This window comes from Lipotes vexillifer, unplaced genomic scaffold (assembly GCF_000442215.2).
Source record: "Lipotes vexillifer unplaced genomic scaffold, Lipotes_vexillifer_v1.1 scaffold233, whole genome shotgun sequence".
Classification (NCBI taxonomy): domain Eukaryota; kingdom Metazoa; phylum Chordata; class Mammalia; order Artiodactyla; family Lipotidae; genus Lipotes; species Lipotes vexillifer.
Genome location: NW_006790915.1, coordinates 629,052 through 642,922, shown reverse-complemented (window position 1 = coordinate 642,922; position 13,871 = coordinate 629,052). Strand labels below are relative to the sequence as shown.

At 39.2% G+C, this 13,871-nt stretch overlaps 1 protein-coding gene across 1 annotated transcript in view; it reads right to left on the bottom strand.

Moving 5' to 3' along the window:
• LOC103089719 (R3H domain-containing protein 1) overlaps positions 1-13,871 on the bottom strand; it is a gene marked incomplete at its 3' end in the record, with an annotated part of 118,910 nt that overhangs the window by 35,839 nt on the left and 69,200 nt on the right. The window lies entirely within an intron of this gene.

Here is a 13,871-nt window from a genome sequence, read left to right as displayed (position 1 = left end):
AGCCTGGCCAACCCCTTGGATTTCAGCCTTGAGAAACCCTAAACAGAACTCAGCTGAGCTCAACTAACTTCTAGTCTACATAACGGTGAGCTGATAACTGGGCATTGTTTTAAGCCTCTAAGTTTGTGGTAATATGCGACGCTGCAACAGAAAACTAATACACTGCTACGTAAGTAAACTATAAACTGCCAAAGTGGCATTATTCAACAAAAATCACTTATTATTTCATTTCAAATAGCAAAGAACCAAAATTACATAATAAATACCAGAAAATCTACCATATACACATGCACACACAACAACAAAGCAGAGGAAACAAGTTTGGCATTAAATAAGAATAAATTATTTTTTAAATGAATTTAGTTATTTAAAGCATGCCTTTCACTTTTCTAGCCCCATTTTTTCTCTTTAATTTTTGACCCTGCATTAAGCAGGTTACATATATTTAGATTAAGCAGGTTACATATATTTAGATTTTAGCCTAGCCCAAGCCAAGTCTCCTTCTCAATTTTTTTTTTAATTGTGGAAAAATACACAGGAAATTTACCACCTTAACCATTTTTAAGTGTGCAGTTCAGTAGTATTAAATACATTCATAATGTTGTGTCACCATCAGCACAATCCATAGCCGTAACTCTTTTCATCTCATAAAACTGAAACTCTGTACCCATTAAACATTAACTCCCCATCTCCTCTCATTCCAAGCTCTGGCAACTACCATGCTACTGTCTATCTCTATGATGTTTTTAAAATTAATTAATTAATTAATTATTTTTGGGCTGTGTTGGGTCTTCGTTTCTGTGGAGGGCTTTCTCTAGTTGTGGCAAGCAGGGGCCACTCTTCATCGCAGTGAGCGGGTCTCTCACTGTCGCGGCCTCTCTTGCTGCGGAGCACAGGCTCCAGACGCACAGGCTCAGTAGTTGTGGCTCACGGGCCTAGTTGCTCCGCGACACGTGGGATCCTCCCAGACCAGGGCTCGAACCCGTGTCCCCTGCATTGGCAGGCAGATTCTCAACCACTGCGCCACCAGGGAGGCCCTCAGCATTGACTCTTTTCTTGGAAATACCACATTCTCTCTCTGGAAAAAGTGAACTGTTCCAGTAACTTTCTTCCTGCTGTCTGCAAGGACAAGATCAGCATGTCACTGCTCTGGGATGTATGTTTCTGTTGTATACATCACAGGGGGCCTGTGATCCTGGAAGATGCAAAGGGGCACTAATCATTTGATTAGAGTAGTTTCCACAGCTTAACAGCTGTTTTCAGTGTTGTTCCAAGTTCTGCCCACAGACCTGTCAACAGGCAACACCTGGGAGCTTGCTGAGGTGCAGAATCTTGGCAGTCTCACCCCACACCTTCTTCAAATCTCTTTTGTGGTTTTAGTCTTCATCCTTTGCCTCCTTAAAGGTGTTGACTTTAAATGGATCTGGCATCTCTGGCTCTGTGGCCCCTTCCCTCTTGGGTGTGCAGTTTACAGCAGGCATCCCTGGGCAATGGGGTGTCTTGGAGGTGGGGCTGGGACTGAGAAAGCTCCCTGGGCTGGCCCCTTTGGTGCCCTAAGAAATCATCGCCAAAACCAAAGTCATAAAGCTTTCCCTCAATGTTTTCTTCTACGAGTTTTAGAGTTTTATAGCTCTTAGGTTTTTGATCCATTTTGTGTTAATTTTTGTTTATGGTCTTAGGTAAGAGTCCAACTTCATTCTTTTGCATGTGGCTATCTAGTTTTCCCAGCACCATTTTTTAAAAGACTGTCCTTTCTCCATGGACTTGGCACCCTTGTCAAAAATCGTTTGATCATATATGCAAGGACTTATTCCTGGGCTCTCTATTCTATTCCACTGGCCTATGTGTCTGTCTTTATGCCAGCACCACACTGTTTTGATTACTGTAGCTTTGCAGTAAGTTTTGAAGTCATGAAGTGTGACTCTCCCAGTTTTGTTCTTTTTCAAGACTGTTTTGACTATTCCGGGTCCTCTGAGGTTCCATATGAATTTCAGGATGGGGTTTTCTAGTTCTGCAAAAATGACATTTGGGTTTTGATAGGATAATTACATTGAATTTCTAGATCACTTTGAGTAACACTGACATTTTAACAATATTAAGTTTTCCAATCTATGAACATAAATGTGTTTTAATTTAGTTATGTCATCTGTAATTTCTTTCAGCAATGCTTTGTAGTTTTCATAGTACAAGACTTTCAACTCCTTGATTAAGTTAATTTCTAAGTATTTTATTTTTTAATGCTATTGTAGATGAAATTGCTTTTGTAATTTCCTTTTCAGATTGTTCATTGTTAGTGTATAGAAATGCGACTGACTTTTGTGCACTGACTTTGTGTCCTGCTACTTTACCTGAATTCATTTATTAGTTCTAACAGGTTTTTTTTGGAACATGTGTGGAATCTTTAGGGTTTTTTTTTTTTTTTTTAACGTTTTTACATTGGAGTGTAGTTGATTGACAATGTTGTGTTAGTTTCAGGTGTTAGGGTTTTATACATATAAGATCATGTCATTTTCAGAAATAATTTTACTTCTTCCTTTCCAATTTGGATGGCTTTTATTTCTTTCTTGTATAATTGCTCTTAGAATTTCCAGTATCATGTTAAATAGAAATGGTTAAAAGTGGGCATCCTTACCTTGTTCTTAATCTTAGAGGAAAAGCTTTCAATGTTTCACCATTGAGCATGAAGCTCAATGTGGGTTTTTCATATATGGATTTTATTGTGTTGACATAGTTTCCTTCTATTCCTAGTTTTATGAGTGTAAAAACAAAAAATCTTAATAGGTTGTTGTGTTCGATTATCATGATCAGGTTACCTCCCCCCCCCGCCCCCATTCAGTTAATATGGTATACTGCATTGGTTGATTTTCATATCCTGAACCATCCTTGGAACACACTTGGTCATGGTGTGTAATTCTTTTAATATTCTGCTGAATTCAGTTGGCTAGTATTTTGTTGAAGATTTTTGCATCAATATTTATAAGTGATAGTGGTCTGTAGTTTTTTCTTGCAGTGTCTTTGTCAGGCTTTGGTATCAGGGTAATGCTGGACACATAGAAAAATAAGTTACAAAGTATTCCCTGCTCTATAATTCTTTGGTAAAAGTTTGGGAACTATTGGTGTTAGTTCTTCTTCAAATACTTGGTAGAATTCCTCAGATCTAGGGCTCTTCTCTGTCAGGAGATTTTGATTTTTTGATTCAATCTCCTTATTAGTTATATGTCAATTCAGATTTTCTGTTCTTTGTGATTTAGTCTTGGTAGGTTTCGTGTTTCTAGGAATTTGTCTATTTCATTAGATTATCCAATATGTTGGTTTGCAATTGTTCATAGTACCCTCTTTTAATCCTTTTTATTTTATAGAATAGATAGTAATGTCCATACTTTCTTTTTTTTTTTTTTGCAGTATGCGGGCCTCTCACTGTTGTGGCCTCTCCCGTTGCGGAGCACAGGCTCCGGACGCGCAGGCTCAGTGGCCGTGGCTCACAGGCCCAGCCACTCTGTGGCATGTGGGATCTTCCCGGACCGGGGCACGAACCCGTGTCCCCTGCATCGGCAGGTGGACTCTCAACCACTGCGCCACCAGGGAAGCCCCACAGACTGCTTTTTAACATACTGCCCTGTAGATCAACTTCGAGGGCAAAGAAAAACAAACATAACTGATGATTTCAGTACTTTGGTCTTCTGTTTACAATAAAAGAACTTTAAACAAATTTAAAATTTATTTCAGAATATGGATCTGGAAGGATCCTCAAAACATTACCCATGTCTTAATTGCTATCCCAAACCAGAGACCTTTACAATTAATAACAAAAGAAGCGGGCTTCCCTGGTGGCGTGGTGGTTGAGAGTCCGCCTGCCGATGCAGGGGACCCGGGTTCGTGCCCCGGTCTGGGAAGATCCCACGTGCCGCAGAGCGGCTGGGCCCGTGAGCCATGGCCACTGAGCCTGCGCCTCCGGAGCCTGTGCTCCGCAACGGGAGAGGCCACAGCAGTGAGAGGCCCGCGTACCAAAAAAAAAAAAAAAAAAAAAAAAAACAAAAGAAGCAAAAATCTAAATCCATGTAGTCAACTTAATATTAAGGAATAATCTATAGGTTTTGTTTTCTAACGTTTCTTTGCTTATCATAATGGCTCTGTCTCTCCTTTTTCTTTTTTTTGGCTGCACCATGCAGCATGTGGGATCTTAGTTCCCCAACCAGTGATCAAACTCATGCCACCTCAGTGGAAGTGTGGAATCCTATCCATTGGACTGCTAGGGAATTCCCCATAATGTCTCTTTTGGTCTAATATTTTCAGTAATCTTCCTTGCTATCTTTGTACTGCTAGGACGAGTTTAGATCTGTTTAAAGTTTATTATGAAAGAAAATAAAGGAAAGAAAAACAAAAGCACTGAAATCATGAACTATGAGATTTACGTATTGCTAAGAAAGAACAGAATAATCTTTATGAGTTGTACTGTGTTTTCATAAAACTAACTACCAATTAATATCACTCAATTAAGAGTAAATCTAACTTATTTCAAAAAGAGGATCATTTTTTATTTGTAATTATTATGAACAAAATTAATGATAACAGTTGACACCTTTCAACTAAGGCTCTTAATATACTTTGGAGACCTTACTAATTCTCACTACTTTTCAAGATAATGGTAATTATATTTTTTAAATAATTTTTTTGATGTGGACCATTTTTAAAGTCTTTATTGAATTTGTTATAATATTGCTTCTGTTTTATGTTTTGGTTCTTTGGCCACGAGGCATGTGGGATCTTAGCTCCTCATCCAGGGATGGAACCCCCACCCCTTGCATTGGAAGGCGAAGTGTTAACTGCTGGACCACCAGGGAAGTCCCTAATGGTAATTATTGAGAGAAGATAATGAATTGAACTGTAAATGTCAGCTAAAGGTCAAGAATAGTAAGAACAAAAGAGGCCAGGCTGATATTTTCCACCAGAATAACAGAAAACAACAAAGTTTTCTGAGTTGACAGAGTGGACTTTTAAAAAACATCAATAAACTGACAAACCACCCCCAATCACTAATTTGTTTATACCATTTAATGCTGCTGGGCAAAAAGGCACAGGATTAAAAACCCAAAGGCTGTGGAATCTAAAATTGATACAAATGAACTTATTTACAAAACAGAAACAGACTCACAGACTTAGAAAAACAAACTTATGGTTACCAAAGGGTAAAGGGGGGGAGGGATAAATTAGGAGGTTGGGATTAACATATACACACTACTATATATAAAAGAGATAAACAACAAGGACCTACTGTACAGCACATGGAACTCTACTCAATACTCTGCAATAGCCTATATGGGAAAAGAATATGAAACAGAATAGATATCCATATATGTATAACTAAATCACTTTGCTGTACACCTGAAACTAAACACAACATTATAAATCAACTATACTCCAACAACAACAACAAAAAAAATCCAAAGGCACAGGATTAAACATCTAAGTCAAGGACTCTGGTTTATAGTCACCCCGTATATTAAATGAAGATAAAGGATCTTACCATCCACCATCCTAACGATGATATATGTGAAAGTTATTGGAGGAAGTAAAAATATTATGTAAAAGCATTCTACATCTGCAAGATGTGGGGAACATCTTCTTTATACATGTCATAATAAAGCACTGTGAAAAGCAAATGTGCTAGCTATCATGTGTATATATGACCCAGGTTCAATAGAAAGAGCACCAAATCGTAGAAATAATTAGAAAAGTAAAATGTACTATGGGAAGTCAGTTTTAAGTTTGAAAAGTTGAACTCATTAAATACTTTTAAAGACAAAAGTACAGTATACAGATAGGGAACTTAATACAAAGAAAAAGTACTGTATTGAAAATTTTGGGAGCTTATGTCAAGAAATAAATTTTACTTTTTTTTAATTACTAAAGAAAAAAAATCTGATGTTGCATGACAATAAAGGGATCAATCTGAGGAACAATATAGTTGTGCTATTGCTAATAAATAATTAGTAATGATTATGATGATGATTATAAATATCATATTACTAACAGCATCTACCATCTGTTGGGCTTTTACTATGTAGCAGGTATATTACATACAGCCTTTTATCTTTGAGGAAAAAATAGTAAAGATTTGTATGATTTTACATGGACATAATCTTACTGAGCCCTTTAAACAGAAACTTCTTTACATGTTTCCTCAATTAAGGAATTTGATGCCCATTAACCTCACCGTTGCAGAAGTGTGGTCCCCCCCCTGAGCTTTTCTGATAACCTTATTAGACTGTCATTGCTTTCCTGTCCCTTACTTGCCCTATCCTCCCCTTTTTAAAGAAATACATTGGAACTAACATGGGGAATACGAGATGTAAAAGTCGCATACTAATTATCACAGGGCTTGCTATAGAAGCTGAGAATATACTAAACAACTACTTCAACTGATTCTGTGTATAGAAAATTCACTCATATATATCAGAAGCTGTTCATGCACTCTGGCACATGAGGCCTACTTGTTAACAAAAATCAGTTCTATTATTTCCTCCATAACAAGGGTTACCAACACAATTTGGACTCGCCATCCTACTGTTCAGTAGTTTGTGGGAAGAGGGATCAATGTTTGAACTGCTCCGAAATACGTTTTGGATTGTATTTATAGGTACATGTATACAGATGATCATCCCTAGACAAAGCATTTGTCAAGTACAAAGATACAATTGTAAAACCATAGGAAAGTTGAGTTTGAACCTTAGAGCCTAAGATTCCTAATTTTACATTTCAAATAAATGGCAGAAATAAACATAAGTAATTTACCCTAAATATAATGTGAAAAATCTCTGAGAAAAATCAAACCACAAAGACCACATGATTAAGTTATACAAAGGAAACCAAAGCAAACACTCCCATATTAAAGATTAGTGGTAGTCTAACAAATCGAGATTTTTCTGGATTTAGAAACCTGACACCTCACTACCCCAAACCTTCCAAATATTTAATAATCATACGAAGTCCAACATATCACTCAAGATTTGCAAGAGGAATGGTGTGTGTGTGGCAACAGAAAAATTACTAAGCAAAAACCCTTTGTACAATTATTTGGGACCATATCAACAATTCAGAACAACTCCAAAGCAATTATGTGGGAAAGTGAACTTCTTGACATTAATGCACACACACTGCTTGAATTAGTTCTAAAGCATTCTTAAGAAATTCTTAAGAAAGTAACCCTAAAAGTTCTCTAAAAGATTATAGTTTCAAATAAAACTGAATAAAAAACACAATTAACATTTCTGAAGAATAGAGAGTCACAGAAGCGAAATTATTTATAGAAGAAATGGTCAAGGAGCTCTATGAGATAATATCTGCTTGGAACCATTCAAGGTGATGTCTAATGTCTGCTGGCCTCTCTCCAGCTTCATGAAATTTTATTATTATTATTATTTTGGTTTATGCAACTTTATTGAAGAAAAATCAATTAGTAGCACAGCTATTAGTTTATCACTTATCCATTGACAACTTGCATCATTTACTCAGTGTTATATTAAACAGTGTATTGGAAGATAGATTAACTAATAGCTCCAAGCCTCCTAACAATGTAAATGAAAATTACAAAATGTGTGAGACCCTATTTTGGAATACAAAGAGTGTTTGACTTCCAATTTCCATTCCCTGTAGAACAAGAGCAGGTCATTCCTTTATTGACATGCATAAAACACATCACATTTTCCATTCTGCTGATGCTATCAATTCAATACCAATTCTCCAGCCACATCAGTTATGAGTATGAAGTATATCATGTAACCTCAAATCTCTAACAGTGGAAGGTTTAAACAAGAATGGATGCTGCTAGAATAATGCTGCTTCCTTTGATGTGACAACTCAGCTTCCACCTTCCTCCCCCTCAGATGATTCTTCAGCACATTAGAGCAGTGAGGAATGGTTTTAGTCTCATAACAAAGTTAGAGTGAAAACACTGGCCACATAATACACATGCTCCATTTTTTTAAAAAAAAACTTCTGAATCTTGGGTAACTATTCTCTTGTAACTACTTTATAGCTTCTAAAAGCAGTTACTGTCCAAAGCTGGAAGAACATAAGTATTCTCAGATGAGCATGTGAATGAATGGAGGGAGGTAAACAAAACATAAAATGAAAAAAGATGAGATCTCATAGGGGAGCAGCCAGATAAGAAAATCAAAAAAGGAACCATAATTTAAAGTTTATTCCAGTTGTAATGAAGGTTATTCTGACTTTAAGGTAGCGTCACATGGCATACTTCTGAGTCCATTCCCGAGACAGCCTGCTGTACTTATCTCTGTCTGTTTTATAGATCCATGCCATCTCTGGCACTAGGGGATCATCTGGGTTTGGATCACATAGCAGTGAACAAAGGAAGAACATTTTATGTAAATGTTATCCTTAACAAATAGTAGAAAATCATAAGATTTCTTTACAGTTTTATACTATGACATCCCTTCATTTAAAAATGAGTTTTTCTAAATAAAATATTAAGGGGATGGTCAGGAAATTAAGACTTGGAAATGGATGAAATGTATGCTTCCTTAGGAAAACATTTCCATTTCCCTAAGTCACTTTATTTTTATTTTTTCGGTACGCGGGCCTCTCACTGTCGTGGCCTCTCCCGTTGCGGAGCATTTTTTTTTTTTTTTTTTTTTTTTTTTTTTGCAGTAAGTGGGCCTCTCACTGCTGTGACCCCTCCCGCCATGGAGCACAGGCCCTGGACGCGCAGGCCCAGCGGCCACGGCTCACGGGCCCAGCCACTCCACGTTATGTGGGATCCTCCCGGACCGGGGCACGAACCCGTGTCCCCTGCATTGGCAGGCGGACTCTCAACCACTGCGCCACCAGGGAAGCCCCCTAAGTCACTTTAAATATTACTATGCTGAAGGAAGACAACAGACATAAATTATATTCACGGTAGCTGACTTTCAGAATGATAGAGAGGAAAGCAGAGAATATATTGACTAATTCAAAATTCTTAATAGGGAACCTACATTAACTGGCACATACATCTAAAATTTGAGTAAAAATAATAGTTGCTATTTAAAATTAAACCTTCAGGCAGTATTTTAGAGGTACCAAAAGAAGATGAAATGCCTAGTAGTATTTTTTTAAAAAGGCATTTCATAATAGGTAACTCCCTATAATAACCGGATTATTTTTTAAACAAGACACTCTATTCCCTGTTGGTTCTTAAAACAGCTGACTTTATTTTACATTATGTGAAAACAGAATGACAATTTTTTTCCTAGTTTTATATACTTCATTCCTAATTTCCATTACTTAAATCTCTGTATATTATTCCAACTGTAAGCCCCTTGCCAGACACCTTGCACAGAGGCATCTTGGACTTCAAAATCTCCAAGCAGAGTAAAATATACCCACATACAGTAAATTCTTAATAAACATTTGAGTAAACAACGAATATAGCATTCAGTGGATTAACATAAAACAAATTCTCATATTCTCCTTGTTCCTCCCCCAGTCGTTATAGTCACCATACTATACGGAATGTGATGTCAGAGACCAGGCCCATTTTTCCTTGCTACACTATGTCCTTGCCATGGAATAGGTTTTCAGTAAGTGTTTGGGGAATGCATGAAATTCTCCTGTAGTATGAACAACTGGGCCATGATTCAAGAATAGTCGTCAAAACGTTTTTGTGCTTATTGCCAAGGGCAACACAACAGACATGGGAGGAAATGCAATACAGGCATACCTCATTTTACTGCACTTGGCAGATACTGTGTTTTTACAAACTGAAGGTCTGTGGCAACCCTGCAAGTCTATCGGCACCATTTTTCCGACAGCATTTGCTCACTTTGTCACGTTTTGTTAATTCTCACAATATTTCAAACTCTGTCATTATTATTTTATTTGTCATGGCGACCTGTGATCAGTGATCTTTGATGTTACTACTGTAATTGTTTTGGGGTACATCAAACCACATCCATGTAAGACGGCAAGCTTAACCAATAAATGTGTGTGTGTTCTCACTGCTCCGCCAACCGGCCAGCCGTTCCCGTGTCTCTCCCTCTCCTCGGGCCTCCCTGTTCCCTGAGATACAATAACACTGAAATCAGGCCAGTTAATAATCCTATACTGGCATTTAAGTGTTCAAGTGAAAGGCAGAGTCACACGTCTCTCAGTTTAATTCAGGAGCTAGAAATGATTAAGTTTAGTGAGGAAGGCATATCGAAAGCTGAGACAGACTGAAAGCTAGGGCTGCTGTGCCAAGCAATCAGCCAAGTTGTGAGCACAAGAGAAAAGTTCTTGGAGGAAAGTGCTACTCCAGTGAACACACCAACAACAGTAGAGTGAAACTGCCTTACTGCTGATACGGAGAGAGTTGTAGTGGTCTGGATAGAAAATCCAAGCAGCCACAACATTCCCTTAAGCCAAAGCCTAATTCAGAGCAAAGCTCTGACTCTCGGCAATTCTGTGAAGGTTGAGAGAGGTGAGGAAGCTGTGGAAGATTAAAGCCAACAGGGCTTCCCTGGTGGCGCAGTGGTTGAGAGTCCGCCTGCCGATGCAGGGGACGCGGGTTCATGCCCCGGCCCGGGAGGATCCCACGTGCCGTGGAGCGTCTGGGCCCGTGAGCCATGGCCGCTGAGCCTGCGCGTCCGGAGCCTGTGCTCCGCAGCGGGAGAGGCCGCAACAGTGAGAGGCCCGTGTACCGCAAAAAAAAAAAAAAAAAAAAAAAAAAAGATTAAAGCCAATAGAGGTTGGTTCATGAGGCTGAAGAAAAGAAGCCATCTCCGTAACATAAAAGTGCAAGGTGAAACAGCAAGTGTGATGCAGAAGCTGCAGCAAGTTATCCAGAAGATCTAATAGCCTTCTACTGGAAAAAGATGCCATCTAGGACTTCCATAGCTAGAGAGGAGAAATCAATGCCTGGCTTCAAAGTTTCAAAGGACAGGCTGATTCTCTTGTTAGGGGCTAATGCAGCTGGTGACTTTAAGTTGAAGCCAGTGCTCATTTACCATCCTGAAAATCCTAGGGCCCTTCAGAATTATACTAAACCTACTCTGCCTGTGCTCTATCAGTGGCAAAACAAAGCCTAGATGATAGCACATCTATTTACAACATGGTTAACTGAATATTTTAAGCCCACTGTTGAGACCTACTGCACGGAAAAAAAGATTCCTTTCAAAATATTGATACTACCACTCACTGACAATGCACCTGGTCACCCAAGAGCTCTGATGGAGATGTACAAGATTCATGTTGTTTTCACGTCTGCTAACACAACATCCATTCTGCAGCCCATGGATCAATGAGTAATTTCAACTTTCAAGTCTTATTACTTAAGAAATACATTTTGTAAGGCTATAGCTGCCACAGACAGTGATTCTTCTGACGGATCTGGGCAAAGTAAATCGAAAGCCTCTGGAAAGATTCACCATTCTAGGTACCATTCAGAACACTTGTGATTCATGAGAAGAGGTCAAAATATTAACAGTAGTAGCAGTTTGGAAGAATTTGATTCCAACCCTCCTGGATGACTTTGAGGGGTTCAATACTTCAGTGGAGGAAGTAACTGCAGATGCAGTGGAAATAGCAAAGGAACTAGAATTAGAAGTGGAGCCTGAAGACGTGACTGAACTGCTGCAATCTTATGATAAAACTTTTAACAGACGAGGAGTTCCTTCCTGTGGGTGAGCAAGGAGAGTGGTTTCTTGAGATGGCATCTACTCCTGGTGAAGATGCTGTGAAAATTATTGAAATGACAACAAAGTATTTAGAATATTAGATAAACTTGGATGATGAAGCAGCAGCCGGGTCTGAGAGGATTTGATTCTAAATTTTTTTTTTTTTTTTTTGTACGCGGGCCTCTCACTGTTGTGGCCTCTCCCGTTGCGGAGCACAGGCTCCGGATGTGCAGGCTCAGCGGCCATGGCTCACGGGCCCGGCTGCTCCGTGGCATGTGGGATCCTCCCGGACCGGGGCACAAACCCGCGTCCCCTGCATCGGCAGGCGGACTCTCAACCACTGCGCCACCAGGGAAGCCCTAATTCCAATTTTGAAAGAAGTTGTACTGTCGGTAAAATGTTACCAAACATCATTGCATGCTACAGAGAAATGGTTCGTGAAAGGAAGTGTAAACTGACGCAGCAAACTTCATTGTCTTATTTTAAGAAATGGCCACAGTGACCCCAACCTTTAGCAACCACCACCCTGATTAGTCAGCAGCCATCAGCATCTAGGCAAGATGCTCCACCAGCAAAAGGATAGATTATGCTTTGCTGAAGGCTCAGATGATGGTTAGCAGTTTTTTTAGCAATAAAGTATTTTTAATTAAGGTCTGAACCTTAATTAAAAGTTCACTACGAATTAATACATAATGCTATTGCACCCTTAACAGACTACAGTAGAGCATAAACATAACTTTTATATATGCTGGGAAACTTCGTGTGACTTGCTTTATCGTGGTATTTGTTTTACTGCAGTGGTCTGGAAACGAACCTGCAGTAAGTTCAACGTATGCTATAATCCAAATTAATCGCTTGTTGATAAACGTGACCTGGAAGAGTGAACATTAGGTGTAGAAAAGAAACTAGAAGGAAATCTTTTACTATTTCAATCACAAATGAAATAGAATTTAAGCATTTTCTCTGATCCAATCAGGATACTGGCATTCTGCCATCACTGAGTGTACTGACTGCAGGCATGACATTTTTTTGCAAGTGCTATTACTAAAAATGACTAGAAAAATTATGTTACTCCTCCAAATTCTTAGATAATTACCACCTTACTATACTGAATCAGTGGGGCCTAAATGCTTTTTTACTGCTGTATGAGTTGCTATCATTTTCTAACACATTTCTGGCATATAATGAAGAATGAAGTTTTTGACTGAATGAAGGAATGAAATAACCTTTAAAAGAAACTTCTTAAATTATTCTACAAAAATAAGGTATAAGTTTTGGCATGTAGCCCTCAAGGTCTTTAGGATGTAGAAAGAATGACAGAATATTTTCTCCAAAAACAGAATTCTTTATTCATAGGGTTAAACTAAAACAGAAATGTTTGGCTTCCCTGGTGGCACAGTGGTTGAGAGTCTGCCTGCCAATGCGGGGCACACAGGTTCGAGCCCTGGGCCGGGAGGATCCCACATGCTGCGGAGCAACTAAGCCCATGCGCCACAACTACTGAACCTGTGCTTTAGAACCTACGAGCCACAACTACTGAAGCCCGCACGCCTGGAGCCCGTACTCCACAGCAGGAGAAGCCACCACAATGAGAAGCCTGCGCACCAGAGAGAGGAGTGGTCCCCGTTCACCGCAACTAGAGAAAAGCCCGCGTGCAGGGTCTTATGCCTCCTCCCTTGAATCCGGGCAGGCTTTATTGACATGTGTCATCAAAAGACAACAGTGGAAGTGACATTCTGAGACTTCTGAGCCTAGGTCAAAAGAAAGCTTGCAGCTTTGCTCGGCTATTGGAACATTCTTTCTGGAACTCTGAGTCGCCCATAATGAGTCTGATTACCTGGGCCTACTGTGCTGGAGGGACCACAGGTGGGTGCTCCCAGTTCCAGCTGAACCTACATTCCAGCCATTCCCACCAAGGGGCCAGATATGTGAGTGAAACAGTTGTGGACCTTCCAGGCCAGCCAACCTGCCATTTAAATATCAGCAAGGGATCTCTTTTGACACCTTGTATGAGAGAAGATTCACTCAGCCAAGCCCTTGTGCCAAACGCTGACTCAAAAATCATGAGATATTAAAAAACAAAATGTTGTTTTAAAATTGTGAGCTCTTTGTTTTGTGATCAGCTGTTGTATAGCAATAGATAACAGGAACACTGAGAAGTGAACACTGTGAGTACTACTTGAAACAATTTTTATCTATCTTGAATCTGTGGACCAACTC